The sequence below is a fragment of the Engystomops pustulosus genome, chromosome 5, assembly GCF_040894005.1.
Source record: "Engystomops pustulosus chromosome 5, aEngPut4.maternal, whole genome shotgun sequence".
In the NCBI taxonomy this organism is placed as follows: domain Eukaryota; kingdom Metazoa; phylum Chordata; class Amphibia; order Anura; family Leptodactylidae; genus Engystomops; species Engystomops pustulosus.
Genome location: NC_092415.1, coordinates 52,549,171 through 52,569,796, shown reverse-complemented (window position 1 = coordinate 52,569,796; position 20,626 = coordinate 52,549,171). Strand labels below are relative to the sequence as shown.

Sequence of the window (20,626 nt, the reverse complement as noted above, 5' to 3'; positions counted from 1 at the left end):
CAGTGAATAAACTCTCGAAAGAAAGCCTACTTTGGAGGTGTAGAAGCCAGTTTAATGTCTGCTGTGAGGAGATTCTGATGTTTTAGGACCCATAGTTAGGAGAAACTAGAGGTTAGCCCCCAATGGTGAATAACTACAAGAATTAGTGGATACCACACAAGATTTACTTCTGCTTACAGTTTAAAGCACATCTTAAAATATCATGAACGCACCTCGTGGCTTGCACCCGCCTGACTTGTCCCCCAGGCTTCTTCCGGGGCCTGACTCCATGGAATGAGCCCAGAAGGCAAATTTCAAGGCAGACAGGTGCAAGGCACTAGGTGCAGCTTGAGGTCTATTACCATCTACAATATGCACTGAATCTTGTGCTGTGACTGTTGGGTCTTGTGCACTCCTGGAGGCTGTTTTGTTGTCTAACAAAGGGTCACAAGACAGAATTTCTCGAGAATGATATCTTGTTGGAGTCTGTGCTGTAGCACTTCTGTCCTCAGATGTCACTCTACACTTTATCGCGGAAGAACATTGCATTTAATAACTATGGTGCACATCCACTTGGCAGGCTAGCTATTCTGACCTTCCTATCTACGATTAGAAAGTGGAGTCATTGGTGTAAAAATGCTTTGTATTGCCAATTTCTTTAGGCGTCTCTTATTTGGCAACATCTAATTATACAATTCTGAAGTGTAATTGCAAATTCCCCCCACTGCATCTGTCTAGAAATTAGCATCCCTAATTCTCAGTTCATTTAGTTTACTACGAAATGCAAACGCAAGGGGGCTTTCCTCATCCAATTGGAGACGTACGAGATCGGTAACCACCACACAATGTATTGCAAGTTTAAAATTTGAAAAAATCGTGTCTGCTGTCTGGTTCAAGGCCCACAACCAAGCGTTTGTATTTTGATTGTAAAACGCCACTTGTAGCCTCGACTTATGTATACCATCTTGTAACATGGTAGCTTATTACACCTGTGCGGCATCTCTCACATGTGGCATTTGCGTCACATTTTAAAATGCGTTTTTAAGACTCCTCCTGTGATCACCTATGGAAGTAAGATAGCATTAACATGTCGTTTAGTAAACGCAGTCTTATTCAATAGCTGATCGCAGAAGGAGTTTCCACGTGTCAACGTAACCAAAATCCTGACCAGGACCAGTTAATGGGATTGTTCGCCATCACCGTGTGATTCTTTGAATGCAGCGTTTTTCTTATTCCCATTATTGTGAACATCTGCTCCAATTTTTGTTTTTCTCATGGATCTCTGTAAAATTGCATTCTTCCAAATTCCATCACCCTCATAACTTACTCCATTTTTCGGAATAATCCTTATTTCTTAATACTTACTGAAACAATGTCACAAGTCTTTGGCTGCAGTATCTTCAATTATTAACAGACTAAAAAATTTAAGTCTAAATAATTAAAAACACAGAGAATGGCAGGAATTTGGAATGTCACAGGCAGCAAGTTCAAACTCCCTTCATTCCTGAAAGACATCTTATTCTTGGTGTTGAGTATTATATTAGTGTCAGGCATTTGCTTCATGGTACTTTTATTTATTGCTTATAGCAGGGTCTTGCACACCATAGTGAGGGTTGGAGGACTGACTGTCACCCTAAAGCCACTTCCCGCTGTCTTTGATTGTAAATTTCATGACTTGCAATTACTAATAAACTGCTGTAAAGTATATACATTTTGATAAGAAACTTAATAGTACCTTCCTCTGTCCAGCATTGTTGAGATTACAGAATATCTCCAAAAGATGCTATGATTAAGGGCATCCGATAATTTATCTATTTTTTTTTTTGGTGGAGGCAATGCCTTTTGTTTGTTATTTTAAAATTAAATAAAAAAATTTTTATTACTCTGGTGCTGGTACCGTTTCTTCCTTTCCATATAACAGAATATCTCCCCGTTCATTCTCTTCTTGGAATCCATTAGTTACTGTAGAAACATTTTGCTATGATGACATTATTATTGCAGTCCGTCCATGGCCACCGTAGAAACATGCCATATACTGTACATGCCACCATCACTGGGATCTCTGTATTTCACTTATATTGTCTGCTAGAAGCAATTGTTAGGGATGTGTATAATTAAATCTCTTGCCTATGTTTAACCTGTTGTTTAACTCTTCTGCTATGTAGCCTCTGCCAGGTCTGCAGTTCAAGATTAACAGCAGCGACCACCACAGTTGTGCTATATATAAGGTGACATTGAAAGAAGTAGGGCAGTGACTGCACCCGAGGCAATGAGCTTGTCAGAGAAGAGTAAATTATTCGGAATTGCCGGGTCAATAGTGCAGCACTTTATAGGACAGAGGGGGACTATGGGCTCTTGCTATATACTCTCGCCCCTATTTGAAGAACAGCGGTCTAGGCATTGAGTTCATTACCATGCTGCTTCTTCATTGTATGCCCAGCCTGCTGCTAGACAGACGGTAATTCGCGGCCGGATCCTCTCTGGTGTGTGTCTGTAACAGGGCTGTCTCCGTTTGGCACTGAGGGACTGTCACACATAGGAGGTGGGTGCGGGGCAGTGGAAGAGAAGTATCAGCCTTGAGTGTTTATACAGCTTTGTGTATTGTTACTTATTGTCATATTTATTTTGAATTGCAATTTGTTGAATGTTTGTGTCCCTACATGTATGGCAAAAGTGAACTGCAGATAATGAGGATATATTTAATTTGATAACCAAACAGACTTCATAAGCATTAAGTGATGGCTTTGTATACAGTATCATGTCTTATATCAGTCAGGCTGTATTTTGTGTCTGTCTAGGCTTTCCGATTTTGTGTTCCAAAATCTTGATGGCGATGGATCTGCCATATGAAGAAAGTGAATGATTGACTATAATACAATTTTTTCTGGATAAAATAGCACAGCTTTCTCCAAGTGTTATCCATGTATTTTGGTGGATGCTACAATGGAATCTCCCAGAAGAACCTTTCTTATGTTAACTTATATATTTAAATTAATTTTATGTAATTCATTTATTGATTACCTATACTTTAGAAAAGTTATCAGTATCAGATGGGAGGAGTCCAATGTGCAGCATCACCGGGAGTATGAAAAGCAGTATTTGGACAAGATATCCTTATAGTCCACAAAGTATAGCCTCATGCATGATATAGCGACTGTGTGTGGTATTGCTTTTGAGCCCCATTCACTTGAATAGAAGATCGTCAAACAGACGATTGTTAAGATGTGGAACCGATACATTCCTAATGCTAGGTTATCAATAAATTAATCTTAGAATACCCCTTCAATGTCATGTAGCAGTATAATCTCTGGTATCAAACCTAGTCTAGTTCATGGACATGATGGAGGTTTGATCAAATGAAAAATCTGAAATGGCGCCCCCTTCCCCAATCAACTATGCACCATTTATACTATTAGTGTATTTTCATGTGGCAGTGTTGACTTTGCTCCCCAGGCACAAGGACCAGGGGGCACTGTTACCTCCCATCATAACTATACTCATAGCGTTGAACACATTTGGTTACCACTGACATTGCAGTCTTGGCAGTCAAGATACAACAAAATCCTCAAGGGTGAGAGAGGGTCAAAAATTGCCAGCCCCTCCTGTGGTGGGGGTGAATACAGGTCATATTGCTGCTTTATGACAAAAGCCTCTATATAAGGGATTGCAGATCTACAACCACAACTATTGGCACTGTTGGAAATGTGACAGTAGTTTCATTGTATTTGGATAGATTGTGTGCACTTGTTTTGCACTTTGTACCAGCTAATGCAAGGTCTGTTTCTATTGCAGGGCAGAAATCGTGTTCGAGACGTTTATTTTCCAAGTGGTGAAAAAGCTGAATGCACAGGGTAAGGGATTCAGAGTTTATTATAGTATCTTAAGGGTTCATCTTTATGGAACCAGTTATATTTTGTGTGTAATAGTAAATATGTGTAACCATACCTCTGAGTGTTGTTACTAGCAGCAGGACTTTGTATTCCAGGATTATAGCTGTACTCGAAGCATCGGTGGGGCCTCCTCAAACTGATGTGGTTTTTGATCAATGCATTCAAACTGCTCCCCAGCAACAGTCTCCGCTGTAATATCTAACCAGAAGCCTGCTACTGTCCTTACTCAGAGGAGAGAGGATGTGCAGCATTTCGATAAAAATATGTTGCACAGGAGTACACTAAATCCAGCTTCAATACATTGCTCCTACTAACACAGACAATGAAAATGGTTATACAGATCTTCAGTGCTGTTACCTAAAATTGTTAGCAGCTTATTATAGTTAAACTTGCTGGTAGCGTTCCTTTTAAGTGTATTTAGCTGCTTCAGATTTATATACTGCTCTTCATTCTTTATACATATACCTCACTGTTATACATGTGTACTTAACCTTTTAAACAAACTTCCATATATCGGTAGTAAAAGTAACTCCAAGAAATGTATCTAACCAGTGAGAAAATAAAAATGCTTTTTTTCTCCACTTACTTGGGATCATCTAATGTGAGCAGGGCCCCTGACTGGATATCTTTTGGGCCCCATCCACCCCATCCACCCCTTCTAGACTGCTGACGGATGCCAACCTCCCCCTATGTATGACCCAGACAGCGTAGTAGAAGCAACAGCAGCACCTGGGTCACACAAAAGACGTAGACTGCGGTAGCATTGCTGCTTGTGTCCAGTGATCAATGTCTATCTTAAAAACACACACCGTTGATTGCTATTGAGGGCAGGAATGTAGCCCCCAGCCTGGGAGGTGCTGGTGGGGTGTGGGGTGACTCCTACAGGCCCCTACTTTGATTGAAAAGTGGGGGGCCCCATCAACACGGTCCCACTAAACCCCCATGATGGTGGTCCTGTCTTGGGGTCCACCACTTTACAGATAACTCGCAAATAGTACCTGACACATATTCACAAATTTCGAAAACACAGCTGATTCAGATTTCTTTCAGTAGTCGCTGAATTCCTAGCTCTTGCCTCAGGCCCTGGCAGCCCTATCTTGACCTGCGGTATAGCTCCTGAAATAACGTCCTGGAGTACCAGTACAGCAGCCAACCTCAGGTAGTATAAAGATGGTGCATGGTGATTAGGAATTGGGTTTGAGGCAGTTTTAAATATATTAAATGAGTTATTATTGTCAGCCAAATAACTCTGTGGGGGTCCACCAGGTTCAGCACTGTCATCCCTTATCCACAGAATAGGGGATATAGGTCTGATCGTTGGAGCAGTAGTGACATGCACAGTTGCCAATACGGTCATATCAATATAAACCGTTCCTCACTGACCAATCAGACACTTTTCTCTCCTATCGTATTGTGGGAAAAACTTGCCACAATACATGCAAATCCACAAGTCCATATCCAGTGCCGTGAGCTGTACTTCATAATATGTAAATGATTTTCTGTACACAGTAGTGATCTGTAAATGGGCCAGTAATGTGCGAAACAGCGATCCAGATAGACCAAGTATACCCAACAGCAAAACCATTACACTTAAAAAGTAACTGGATGGCACCCAATCCCCAAAGCATTAAATTACATAACCCTTTATAACACATTGAGCTACATGTGCTGCAATCTGATTGTGTGATGCAATTATGGAAATATTTCAATGTTGTAGCTCGATGTGCAAGACACATTGGGGCAGATTTACATACCCGGTCCATTCGCAATCCAGCGGCGCGTTCTCTGCGGAGGATTCGGGTCCGGACGGGATTCACTAAGGCAGTTCCTCCGACGTCCACCAGGTGTCGCTGCTGCACTGAAGTTCATCGGAATGCACTGAACTTCACCGTCCTCCGCTGGATGCAGGTAAGCGCGTGTCAAGCGACACAATTTTTTTTAAAAAATGCCGTGGTTTTTCCGAATCCGTTGGTTTTTTTTAAGGCCACGCCTCCCGATTTCCGTCGCGTGCATGCCGGCGCCAAAATCCTGCGGCAGTTCAGGGAATATCGTCGGAAAACGCGAATCGGGCCCTTAGTAAATGACCGCCATTTTTGTGACCTGCAGTTTACAATGTGAATACTTTTATTCCAATGGTTTGTCCCAGAAATGATTTGTGTATGCAGATTTATTTGTTACAATGTAGGAGGTGGCAACATGTAGGACATTATAGAGAACAGCTGAACAGCACTGATGTAACTTGGCCTTGTAGCATTGGCCATAGGGATGCGATTCCCTGTATTTTTGTATTTGTCTTACTTGCGTCCTACTCCGCCTCCGCATTAGTGACCATTTATGGTAACTTTCTCCTAGCATGCACCCCCCCTCAACCAACCAAGTTTCACAACGTAGACTCTCTGGTCAGGATGTATCAATGACATGGACGTCCTTTATTTCAGTGTTAAGGTGACAATATTGAACAAATTCTTTATATGTGTTTCAGTGTCAAACGTTTCCGTATTAGTTTGTGGACATAAAGGTAGTGCATGAATCCTGATTTACTCGTTTACCACAGTTTTTCTTAACCAAGAAAGGTAGACTGGTTCTTCTCATTCCTCACGTCGGCTTATTGTCTGATTAATCCCATGGTTTTTTTTTGTTTTTTTTTTTTATAATGATTTGCATTATTTTAATAAAGACTAATTGCTGACTGCTGTTGCTCCCACACAGAGACATATTGCACAATTACTTTCCCAGTGGAGCCTCCCTTTTGCATAAGCCGCTGGTTGGCAATGACTTGCATTGGTTTCTTACATTGGATTTTATAACCTATTATAGAGGGCGGTCTGTTTTTTCCTAGATTTCTTGAAACATGTTGAGGTCAAGCACAATGGTTTGAATCCAGTCAAGGGTGACACCTGTATGGAGTTTTTATGTTCTCCTTATGTTTGTGTGAGTTTCTATCAAATTTTTCCCCACACTTCAAAAATATATTGTTCAATTTGCTTTTGGATGAGTTTGAATGGGGTGGTGGGGGTATATCTAAGTTAGATATTTAATGAATTAAATATGCAAAAATTTGATATTTCTGTGTGCTCTTCTTAGACTTGTTGATCCCTGCTGTAAGTAATGGATCCTCTTGGTGCACCCCTATTCAACCTGTATTTCTAGAATCAGCCCTGTCAAGGTGATGTCCTTGCAGAGCCTCTGTATACAGACGGGCTAAGGGAGACTAGAGGCTGTGTGCTGCATAGGTTTTTTTCTTAATTTTTATTTCCCCCTGCAGAACTCAAAGGAAACCTATTATCAAAATCAAGTAAACCAGGGACATTTACTCATTGCCGCAATGGGTAAAAACCCAACCAGACGTTTGACAGCAGCCGCTTTTTTGGAATCTGAAACAAAAGACTAATAGAAAACATTTGATAAGTATATTTTTGGATCTGTTGTTTTGCATATCCCACAATAGTTCTTTGACTAGGGTCTTATTCTTGTTATAATTGGTTCATCCAGCAGGTGGCAACATTTGTACTGTAATTAATAGCGATTCTGGTCTGAAGATCTGGTGCATCACTGTAATACATCTCCTGGACACTTCTGTGGCTCCGCTGCATTTTATCAAGTGTTGTTTTTGTGTCACTTGTTTATGAGGGGCAGTTATGTGGCATCTGCAAGGAACCAAACACAGAGGCAATGCAATACTGTCATAGCAAAAGGATTCATGTTGTTACCCAAGCCTTCATGATTTTAATGCTTGAATTTATCAGATTATACAGATTCCTGTGAAAAGTGAGATTTTGTTTTACACAGATGAGACATGTGCGGTTTTGGTGTATAATCTAATCCTTGTTTTGATTGGTTCTAATGTAGTACTAGAAATTGCTATCATATTTCTTGAGTGAAATAGAAATTTTTGGGCGTCAGAATAAATGTCTTTTAAAGGTATAAAGTAAAGGTTCTATACACTGTTGTATGCGGTTAAATCACGTATAGACACATTTTAGTCTGTTTTCAAAACTGAAGTACAAGTAATGTGCCAAAAATGTTCCTGAAAAGTAGCTGTAACTAGGACATGCATTTTTATTTATTTTTCTTTTCAGGCTATAGGGGTTTTCTAGCTGTTACATATTGATCTGTTCCGTATCTTCTCAGCCTGGTCAAGACACTCAGGGGAAATAAAACACTGGAGGACAGGTCTGAAAGCAGTTCTGTGTTCTTAGAGCTGTTGCGCTGCAGCCCATTTGCCGTTCACCTGAATGGGAGCTGACCTGTACTTACCTGGTGCGGCCACTATGAGGAAATGGAGCTCTTCTTCTGGATCCCTTCTCTATTCTTTACAATATATTTAAAAACAAAGTATTGACCAGGAGGAAGTGAGCTTCACTTTAAGCTTCATTATTAATTTTCCAATCCCAGGATTGGACAGAGAATTCATTGGGCTCCATAGAAAAAAAAATAATATCCACATCTCTGAATGTAGGAATATGGGCAAAGAAAATACCAACTTGAACTTGATTTATTATATGTGTGATTTATAAACATTTTGGGGGCTATTATCATGGCCCATATGGCAGTTATCTGGTGTACAAGCCATGAAAGACACATTTCTTGATGCAAGGCTTAGAATTATGACACCCCCCCCCCCCCCCCCATGCCACCTCCAAAGTGGTTTGCAGCACCACATTACTATAGGCTTTAATTTTCCTATTAATTGTAGCACAGACCGGACTGGGCATAGAATGAACCTGGCCACATGATATGTGCACCAGATATAGTAAGGGTCTGACGCCACTTATTACATATGATGTGACGTGCTCAGCAGGGGAAACATGAAGAAATAGTGTACAATGGTCCAACTCTTGATAAATTCCACCCTTAGGGCTTATATAGATAAGAGAAATGGACTAGACCCGTATAACACATGAAGCCACTTTATAGAATGGGTCCACATACTCTTGCTTTTCCTTAGACACACTTATTTACTAAGGGTCCGCTGATGCACTTTAGTCGAACTTCCCAACGTTTTCGGAGTTTGCATGGCTGTGAAAGATGTTTAATAGGGGATTGTGTTGCACTCGATCGGATTTTGGCACCAGCTGCACGGGCTTTAATGCGACAGAAATCGGGGGGCGTGCCGTCATATGATTTGACTGATTCGGACTGAGCGCGGAAATTAACTTTCAAATTGTGTCGCAAAATCAAGCACTTGCATGCACCAGGAAGAAGGTGAACTCTGTCAAACGTTAACGGGGAAGCGGACACATGCAGGATATCGGGTGCACAATCTTAGTGAATCGCAGCAGAGTGCATGATCGTCGGACATTGCACTTTCTGTGAACTCCAAGGAACGGATAAGTAAATGTGCCCCAGTGTGGTTCTGTGCAAATAGAATCGCAATGTGCCCTGCTCTGTCAGAATAGGCAAAGCTCCTGCCCAATGTAAGATTTTCTCCAACCACACACTGACAACCTTTAAGCTTTTCATCTTTTAAATCCATTTACATTTTTAGACAAATCAAACAAATTTATGTAAATACCACATTGTAAAACCCAAATTACTTTGTTTATTAGAAAAGAATACATCGGCACATTTAATAGAAAATATGTAATGTCATCATTGTCATAAGCCAAAACCAGATGTACTGACGGCGCGGGACCTCTCTCTCCTCTGTGCTGTTTTGTAATGTATTTCTGATGGTATATATATACTTACTTCAATAATGTTTTGATGTTTTTTTAGGGTTATTTATAATGTTATTCGATGCAGTGATTTTGACTTGTAAAAGTGTAGGACGTGCAGGCTATATCAGAAGAGGTGGTGAATAATCGGCACAATTGGAGACGTGATAATGGACGAAGCAGTTCATACAAGTCTAACATTATACATCTAATATTTCATGTTTTCCTCCTATTAGCCCATTTTTGTTGCATCATACTGAGCTCTTAAATGGAAAAATCCTCACTCTCTGATATGTATATACATTTGGTTAGCACCTTCCCTCCCCCACCCATTCTCAGCTCCTTATACCTAAATACAGTCATTGAAGTGGTGCCTGGTCCCTCTGGGAGGAGGCAGGCACCAGAATGCACTGCTGGAGTGACAATGCTAGACCCTCATAGCACCATGGAGGTCAGCCATCATCACTGATTCTTTGTTATAGGGGTTGCTAGGTAACTGCATTGGGAGATGGTCACGTTCTGGGAAAGCAGGGACCATACCCATAGGTGATTAATACAATAAAAGTAGTGGTAATAAAAATCCAGTGTATAAATGCTGTTCTCATTGAAATAGTGTAAATGGGGCTGCCCCACCTTTGCCCATCGGCAAAAATTGGAGGGGGTTGGATAGGCTGTGCCCCCTTAGACCGGCCTATTTTGAGCCAAAATGACAAAGCCAATTTTCAAGATTTTAACCTCTCCAAAAGAGCTACCTTTCTTTTTTTGTTTCATTTTTACATCAATGTTTTGCTGAAAGATTTGTTGCAAAAATGTTTCTGTAAAAAAGTTGCAGCTTCGACATGCGTTATGTCTAATTCTGTTCTCTGTGTAGTGGCCGATCTGTGGTACTGCAGCTCAGTTGTTGTGCTCTTGAATAGGAGCAGAGCTGTTCTTCTGGATCCATTAATTTTCCTATCCTCTTGTGACCGGCCTATATTGGGCTTTAAAGGAAATCTGCCATCAAAATAAAGCTTGAAAAACCAGGGACACTCGCTCATAGATCCAGGACTATGACTGTGTTTAGGTTCAATCCAGGCAGTTTGACCCATTAGCATCTAAATGCTTTCTGAGGGAGGGGGCTATCTTATTTTATCAAACATTAATTAACGTTATTTAAAAATGCCAGTTTGCCGAGTAAATATGTAAATATTTCTCCCAATTTACATGTACTGCCAAAATGCCATTAAAATGCAAAAGACAAACCCTAATATGGCTACATTGATTAAAAAATGATCACTCTTGGAAAAGGCAAGAAATCGCTTGGTCATTAGAGGAAATCTACCATCAAAATCGAGCATGATAAATCGGGAAATACCTATTTATTGCCACAGTCACATTGCCTGGATCTATCTTTTTATATTTGTTGTCCTTTCTTCTAAAATCAACTTTTAAAATGATGCTAATACATCTGAAGGGCTCCTTGGGATGTTACCAGAATTTCTCTGTGGTGTAACACTGTTGTTACACTGTTGCACTCCCAGCACTCCCTCCTCTGCCTCCTTCTGCCTGATGTAATTTTGCAGCAGCAGAGGAAGTTTCAGCAAACAGTGGGAGGGGAGAAGTGCTGCTGAATAGTGTAAAAAACCTGTGAATCTGCAGCACGGAGGGGCACTGGTAACACCATCATTAGCACAATTTTTAAAGCATGTTTTAAAAGAAAGGAGGCCATGGAAAAAATTAAGAATATATGACGGTGCCTCCATCTATGAGTAATTGTCCCTGGTTTATCATGCTTGATTTCGAAGGTAGATTTTTTTTTTTTTTTTTTTTTTTATAATGATCAAGCAATATCTTGCATTTTACCCTTTCCAGGAGTGATCATTTTTTAATTAATGTAGCCATATTAAGGCTTGGTGTTTTTTTTTTTTTTACATTTTAATGTCATTTGGGGTACATGTAAATTATATTAACTATTTCTGGGGAGAGATTTACACTTTTTTTTTTTTTCTGCAAGCTTGCTTTATTAAATAGCCTGAATTATTGGTTGATAGGATGACCAAGAGCCCCCTTCCTCAAAAAGCATTTAGATGCTAATGGAACAAACTGCCCAGATTGAATCTTCCTCCAATCCTGGCTGTTAAAGCAGGTGCAGCTGCTCTTCTCTACATGGGAAGACTATTCTATACATGGATTAGGGTGCCGAAAAACACTGTAACCCAAGTCTAATTTCTTTAATTGACCATTGTTAACACACATGAACTGTCACTATGGGGTTAAAGGTATTAGCTAGGAACTATTCATGGCTCATCTTCTTGATAGGGTCTCAATAAGTGAAGTGGGGGGAGGGGGATGGCATCCTTGGGCCCCGTCCTTGGTGACAGAAGCTGGATGCTGCGGGCCCCGAGTATTATGCTGCACCATTCAACTATTGATAATTTATCTATTTATTGTGTTGTCTTACACATTTTGATGCTGAACCTCCTATAAACAATCCATGTTTGACCACACAAGTTTTCATGGGGCAGTATTACTCTTCTTGGCTTTTCATTAAAGGAATAGCTCCAAAATAGCAGATTTTCACTAAAATGATCTATTAGCATTCTATATTTTTTTTTAATCTAAAGCCAGAATAAGAGTTTGATTATCATGTACTTAAAAAATAATCTAATCTTTACTGTTCCTTAAATACACCCTTTAGATGTTCATGGTAAATGTTTACAAACGAAGATGGACCACCAAGGCTTTTAGGACTTTAGTGATCATAGTCTGTTCTGTTTGTTATTGGGATGGCTTGTTTCACGCTTGATCTGGAGCTAAATCAAAGCCGGCTATGCCCACGTTATCCCCTGCTTTAGTAAATCATAGCCTAAGACTCTACTGGACGCTTTCAAGGGAGGTACATCTGGTTTAGTTTCTAGTTGGTTTACAGGAATGGCTTTATTTAGAGATTATGACTAAAATTGTATTTGTTTAGTAAATACATTTTTTTTTTTTTCATACGTGTTTATTTCCTTTTAATTACAAAATGGACACAATGGACCTCCTTGTGCTGGGCACACTTAATTCACTTGTTTAGATTTCAAGCCTCAACAAAGATCTGCTTCTCCTTTTATGCGAGGTACAAATGCGTAAATATAAATGGACTTTTTTAGGGTTGTGTGTTCCAAATATGGAACACACTGGGAACTGGAAAGGAAATTTAGGTGAACTTACCAAGTTTTGGACACAAGTATAGCTATATTTGTACTGTAGCGTTTGCATTGGAGCTCTGGAGTCCAACCACCTTTGAAGACTGATATGCTACATCGGAAGGCAGTAGTATTTGTAGTAATAAAACTGTTGCTATCGATAAAGTAGAGAATTTATGTCTGATCATTGGGGATCTGGGAAAATTGTGATAACGAGTTCTCCCACCACTCAGATCATTTTATTGAACCAATAATAGTATAGACAGCAGTCCATAGCTGTGCCAGAATACAGCAGATGAGACCGGCAAAGAGAAAAAATGGAAGAATTATAACTGTATCGCATTTATTTTGGTTCAATTAGTTTGTTCATATTCTCAATGGGAATGCCCTGTTTACCCCGTTTTTTTGTGGTAAAACTGGGTGCCTCGGCTTATACTCTGGTATATCGGTGTGGGGGCTATAGAAAAGGGTATTTATAAAAGGGCCTACAGAAAAGGGAGCAGCTGCAGGAAAGGGGGCATTTATATGGGTTGTTTAGATATGTAGTATTTGCAGGGAACACCATTTTTTTTTTCTCCCCCTCAGGGACCATAGTAAATGGGTTACCTGGCCTGGTCTCTGGAAACTTTTTTTTTTTTTTTTTTTCATGCAGTAGGTTCTCTGATACAAAAAGGTTGTTGAACTTAATACAATCCCTTTAAAGCAGTGGTCCCCATTTTTGATGGCAAGTCCTCCAATTCACTTCATACCAGTGAGATTTCCAAGTTTCATCTGACCTGTAAGCTGATATGCAAGTCCCAAAAAAGGTCAATGGAGCACAGGACAGAACTGCTCCCTGTGCTCCATCGACTTTGGATTGAAATTGGAAACTGTGGCTTTTATGGAGCAGGTCCAGATATGTAGTCCCTCATTCTACAGAATGAATAAAAACGTCTTTGGAGTGATTCCCCCCAACCATCATGCATGTATTCTGCATCCGAGGAGTAAGGGACAAAAGTTAAACTTGGAGATACTGGTTGTGTGAACCTAAAAGGATTTGTAATTGTGTGACAGATTTGTACTAATTTTATCGTGAATGGCAACAATTTTACAGTGTTTTTTTTTTTTTTTAATATTTTACATTTTGAAACCTGTTTTTAAAAATAGAAATGTGTAAAAATTTTGCCTATAAAAAACACATTCTTAAATGTTGCCAAAATGACCATGTAGCAGACTACCCTGTGTATGAACCAAGGCCTAAAGGAACAGGGATTTAGCCAATACTGCAAGGTCAGTTGTAGTTGGTAGAATACAGTAATAATTCTAGTTCTATGGATGTTTGGTAATGAAATGTTATTATACTAATTATATTTTGCCAGTGTCTCATTGACACATCTAACATATTAAATGTCAATTAAGGAGGACAAACACCAAAGCTATTATAAATCTGTTACATTACACAAAGACAGCTCAAGTGTGGCAGTCTACATGTCAGATCCTGAAACAACTAATAGTCTCACCTGCATATACTATAGAAAGAAAGAAAGACGCCCTGTCAAATAGACAGCTGCTGCCTTTAGGCAGGTTATCAGTTTACCTTGGACATCTGTCTGATGGATCGGTTTCTTGGAAGGGTTTTTCATAGTTTTTAAGAGTTTTGTTTAGAAAGAAATGAAAGAGTCAATCGCATAGTTATAACGACTGCTTGTTCTATCGTACCCATTGGTCCATGTTTAATGCATACAGTATAGACATGAGCTGAAATGTCATCAGATTTGTCACCTTGCCTTCATACACCACCTATTGTTTGCACCAAAATTGTAGTGCATGTAGCTTTGTTTTTTAAAAGCTGACTTAAAATTAGATCCTGCATTTTCTACCAGAAAGTGAACAAAATTTGGGGAATTTTAAAAAATACATTCAAGTTGCAAAATAAGAAGTAAATCTGCCCAATTTTTTGTCACAATTGCTCGTTTATACTGTTGTTGATAGTCCTCTGATATCCTTTGCAAATACATGTAGTATTCTTTTGGACCGTAAGAACTTTTCATGTTGGAATTACTCATGCATAGATTCATGGTTTCGTAGAATATGGCAACTGGGATTGAAGAAAGATCTGAGGGCTGTGCATCACATTGCTTACCAGGCAGAACACCATACCTGATGTTGGGGGTTAGACTGAGGTGCCTATGGCCCACCCTATATATCACCTATATTGCAGTAGTCTGGGAGTCTGTAGAGGCTGCAGATAGGGGTGCCGCTAAATATTTAGGGGGTCCCTAACTTGTGCTGCAACCTGTTGTCACACATTAGTTTCTCATTTTATATGTCACCACTTCACATAAATAAGTTTAAGACTATGACAAGTCCTGGGCTGTAGGTAAAAGTGTAACTGTGGCCTCCCCCAATGGTTTACAATTTGTAAATGATCTGACATATAGTACAAAAAAAAGTGTTAGAAATGGGGCAGATTCTAACCTTTTTGCTGCCTGGGTTGCGTCGGGTTTCCCAAAAATTACCGGTTTGCGCCTAATTGTCCCCGGTTTTTGGCGCACTCTATCGGATTGTGGCGCATCAGCGCCAGCATGCATGCGATGGGAATCGGCGGATTCGGACAAACCGCGGTATTTAAAAATAAAAATGTGTCTCTTGACACACGTTTACCTGCACCCAGGATAGGATGGCGAACTCCGGTGGACTTCAGCGCAGCAGCGACACCTGGTGGACATCGAGCGCACTACCTTAGTGAATCCTCGAAGGAGAACGCGCCGCTGGATCTCGACAGGACCAGGTAAGTAAATGTGCCCCATAGTATCTAGTACCTTACAGGTGATGCTCCATCAGAAAGAGGACTTATGATTTCTCCTGCCTGTGGTTTCTTTGCTGAATTAAGTCATGTCTTCAGATCCATGCAGCAAAAATCCACATGGCGCCCCTAAGGAGCTGTCACTTGCATCATAATGGATCATGCTCTTAAATATATACTTTCCCCACATAAACCTCTTTTGAATAGTCCTCCGAATAAATTATAGTATAGTACAGCACCCACAATTTCTTATATAGACCACCCTGTTAATTTATATACATATGTATTTTATTTATTGCGACACAGGCTGGCTGCCAGGCTTACGGGATGTGGATCCACTGGACCACTGCAGACTATGACTCAAGCCACTACCTGGGACCGGAGACTAAGTGGTACCCGGTTTTCACCAGAGCCCGCCGCAAAGCGTGTTAGACAAGCTGCGACGTGGTACCACCAGGTCGTTTCTCAGGCGTGACTTGTCTGCAGTGGTGGCCAAGGTTGAAGTACAGAAACAGCAGTCAAACTCGAGGTCACAGTCCAGGCACAGGGTCAGGGCAGGCAGCAGAGATGCAATTATCAGAGTCCAATCCGGGGTCAGCAACAGGAGGTCCAAGCAGAAGGGTACGGGAACACCGCACACACGACAGCAGCATGGAGGAACACTGGTACACGGGAACACGGAGGAGGTAAGGTAACACGGGAACATGGAGGAGGTAAGGTAACGCAGGAACACGGAGGAGGTAAGGTAACGCAGGAACACGCAGGAGACACAGGAACGCAGGCAAATCGCAACAGAGCTTTCTCTAAGGCAGGGTTAGATGGGAGAGGCAGATATAAATAGCCTCATGGGAAATGACCAGCGCCAATCAATGACGCGCTGGCCCTTTAAATTTCCTAGAAGTGCCGCCCTAAGGCACGGGGCCACGCCCGCACGGAGCGAGGCCGGGACTTGGGAGCGGGGAGAGGTGAGACGCGCTGGCGCGCCGCCTGCGGGGGGCGAGAGGCACGGGTGAGCCCGCGATGTGGGTCGCGGGTCCAACCGTGACACTGGCGTGCGTGATGATGTCAGTGTGCTGCAGCGCTCTGCCTCTCAATTACAGAACTGACTTGCTAGCATTTGGCAAGTCCATTCTACCAGCAATCTGCCGCCTGAGGCGGGGAATACATTCCGCCTCATAGCGGATGCGGTCCTGGTTACAACACATGCTGTAAAGAAACTATAACATAACTAAACATACTACATTAGCACAGTAGCAAACAAATCTTGCTACATAGGTACAGAACCAGATGCAAGATTTCTACATGGATACATTACAATGACAAATCTTGCAACAAAGATGTAAGACCAGAACCAAGACAAATACTTACATACAAGAGCAGAGTCAAGATTTCTACACAGATCTTGGACCAGACCCAAGATTACTACATACAGGGCAGACCTGTAGAAGGGTTAGATAGTCTTATGCTGCACCAAATTTAAGTGTCTAGTGCTGAATGATAATTTTGACATTGTATAAGACTGTATCCATGTAGCTTCGACTTCCTTGAGTCTCATTTCTTTTCCTTCTACCTGTACCCAATGTCACCTTCTTCCAGTCACCATCTCTGCAGAAATGTTAGGTTTCTCTCTAAATCATCATCACCTCCCTTTTATCATGAACTTAATTCTGTTCTTTCTTCCATAGAGATGACTATTATGCCCCCAAAGTATCCAGTAAAGCAACTCCTCTCACAGTAGCAAATCCTTTACTCGCCTATGCCAGCATCCCTGTCTTCATGCAGTGAAGTGCAGCTGTGTGATGGGTATAATACTCAAGCCGCCCATTTAGGCCATATTGAGTACTATTACCATACTAGTAGGGGCCTCTGAAGGGGACGGAGGTCCCTGCCATAACACCTGGTGTCAGGGCCCAATGGTGTGGATTCAGCCTTGCACCTTTGGGCCAGTCCAAGCTTGGGATGGGACGGAGCTGCAGAGACTTTCAGAAAACCCCTTTAAACAATGTAATTTAAAGTAAAATTTGGCATTGTTACAAAGTATGTGGTATCAATGTATAGAGTTTCATACTGTTTTGTAGACTGATTTGCTACGCTCAGAAGTAACCTATTCCACATTGTAAACTTTTGCATGTTTTCTTTAGAGACTGTTAAGCTTCTCATTTTTACTTTTATTGCTCTTTGCAGTATTTGACATAGTGCAGGAACAGAAATAAGGAATTCAGGTTGATTTCAGTCTGTTTGGTTAGAGGCCAGAAGAGGAGGATTGGTTTGTTTTATACAGTAGAACACCAGTATTGTAACACATGGGTGGTATCTGATGCAAATGGAAGACCTGCATATTTTATTTAATATATACATTGTCATTGTGTTTTCTTGAATAAAATAAATATACTGATTCTATTGCATGTAAGTTCTACTGATGAGATGGTCCACACACTGCGCCAGGATTACTGGGTGCAGCAAAATGAGCCAAGAAAAATATCCAGTTTTCTTTTAAACGTTGTAACCATCATAAACAATTGGTTTGCTCTACCAGTCTCTCTGTTATGAAGAAAGCATATAATAGCCCCTCTCTCCTCCAATTCCATTAATAGATTTTAGCCCGACTGACTGTACCTTGTCCAAACTGGGCTTCTGAGCAGAATTCTCAGTTGTAGTGGGATGATTGCAGCTACGCAACACAAATCAGGGCAGAGATAGGACCTGCTCTATCCAGCACAAATATATCTCCATTGCTAGCCACACAAACTCATCCTGGTCATATGGGACTATTACCATTCCACAATGTAGTATATCTGCCCCGTGGTCTTGTTTCCATGGGCATTATATCTTTTCTATTTATAAAAATGTAACTATGGATGAATGGGACAATAATAACAGTAATTGTGTTGGAGCCTACACTACATCACAACGACCTCATAATATGAGACTGTGTGTTGGACACTGTGATTAGTAGCACCTCAAGGTACAGTTCTGGCTCCCTTCCTCTTCACATTGTACACTTCAGACTTCAGGTACAATTCAACCAGCTGCTACCTTCAGAAGTTCTCTGATGGCTCTGCTGTAGTAGGCCTCATTAACAGCGAGAGTGACAGGGAGAACAGAGATTTTTATACGTGGATTGGTTCCAGCAAAGCCACCTTAGGGTTAATGCTGCTGGGAAGACCAAGGAGATGGTGGTGGAGTTCTGTAAGCACAGTCCTCCTCTATTAGTGGTCATCCAGTGGACAGACCTTGAAGTGGTGAGGTCCTATAAGTACTTGGGTGTCCTCAACAATACTGGAGTGAGCAGAGAACCTAAATGCAGGTCAGAGGAAGGGTCAGAGCAGACTACATCTGCTGAGGAGGCTGAGGGCATTTGTAATGCAGGGGGGGGAACTTTTTCAATTCTGTAGTGGCATCTTTTGGTGTAGTCTGTTGAGGCAGCAGCATCTCTGCTAGGGAGAGTTGCAGATAACCAACAGAAGAAAAAAGTGAGCATACGTTTACTAAGAAATATATAAATTTTATTGATATGCATTAAAATTAGAACATCGCATAATTCTGGGTGATTACAAGGCAGAAAATGGGTTCTGGGGAGGTGCTGGGCAGCTCTTCCTCTATGCGCCTACTACATTTTTAACCTTCAGGTATAACTTGTGATTTGTCTCTTAGCGCTTAACCACTGTCTCCTTATTACTTATCTAAGATGGATTGTATTTTGGGCCCTGCACTATGCACTTTATGATGTTACCTAATACCATGCCTAAATGTCCACTGTATATTGATGCTGTCCAGCACCCATTTTCTGCCTTGTAATCACCCAGAATTATGCGATGTTCTAATTTTAATGCATATCAATAAAATTTATATATTTCTTAGTAAACGTATGCTCACTTTTTTCTTCTGTTGGTTATCTGCTCTTTGAGCGCAGCGTTTTTCATATTTTTGGTGCCCTATTTCATTACAGCAACATTGCCGGTATTGATAATTTTGTATTTGATTCATATTTTGCTCTAATTGGTTTCTCTAGGGAGAGTTGCAGACTGAACAAACTGATTAGGAAAGCCGGCTCTGTCCTGGGGGGTCCTCCTGACACAGTGCAGGTGGTAGCTGAGAGGAGGACACTGGATACGTTGAAATTTATTCTGGAGAATAGCTCCCATCCCATGCATGAGACTGTGGTGGCAGTGGGTAGCACCTTCAGTGACCGACTGCTTCACCCCAAGTGTGAAAGGGAGCGTTATCAGAAGTAATCCCTCCATGCTGCCATCAGGTTGTTCAACCAACAAGGCCCCAATGGAAGTAACCAGTGCTCACCACCTAACCAGTCCCTGCAGGTCCCATCCACAGACTGAATATCAAAATGCAGATCATTGCCTGCCTTTTTTATCATTTTTTTTTTTCCTTTTTGTTCCTTTATCCCTAGTATTATTGTTCTGTCGTTGTTTGTACTGTATTCTCTCTGCTGCTGTAATGCTGTGAATTTCCCCACCTTGGGACTTATAAAGAGTTCTCTTAATATGATGTATGTGACCCCCCTTATTGAATGTGTAGGACCATGGAATAATTGTTACTCTACAAATAATAGGTATACTACATAGCTGTGATAACTGTACTTCATCTCCCGTAATATCTCTGAGCACCACGATGTAACATGACCTCTAGAACCAAGACAGTAGTTGCCATCATGCCATGTGTGGCACTTTTTGTAAATCTTATGTAAAGGCTTAATGCTCACACACACACACGTGTTATAAAAACTTTTTTTTTTCCTTGCTGTGCCGCCAAATTTCTCCCTGTCTCACACCTTCATAGAAACCACTTTCGCTCACATTCTTCTAGTGTGTGGTTTACTTCAGTCTTGGAGGAAACAGAAAAATCCCATGAACATGAAACATCTGGAATGTCTCTGCGAGATAGAAAGAGCTCAGCACAATAAACTTACCCAGACATCGTGCACCATGAGAAAAGATAATTTATGATTTGTGGAAAAAAAAAATCATCCTTTTCCATTAGAGATGAAATTTAGAAGATGTGTGCATTTTATGTGTTTATTAAGGTATTTTCATTTTTCTTAGCTTTTTTTAATATTTGCACTGAATAAAAAATGTCTTATGCAATCCTATGGGTTTCCACCAATGTGGTTGCAATGCAGATAATTAAGTA

General features: G+C 40.9%; 1 protein-coding gene across 3 annotated transcripts in view; it reads left to right on the top strand.

Annotated features, from left to right (window-relative positions):
* MAPRE2 (microtubule associated protein RP/EB family member 2) overlaps positions 1 to 20,626 on the top strand; it is a 110,770-nt gene that overhangs the window by 4,351 nt on the left and 85,793 nt on the right. For 2 of the 3 annotated variants that reach the window (XM_072151959.1, XM_072151960.1), the window contains exon 2: positions 3,772 to 3,830. The gene's annotated coding sequence lies outside the window, so the exon portion shown is untranslated. Of the gene's footprint in view, positions 1 to 3,768; positions 3,831 to 20,626 lie in introns of those variants that run through there. The other variant, XM_072151961.1, reaches the window with a different exon arrangement.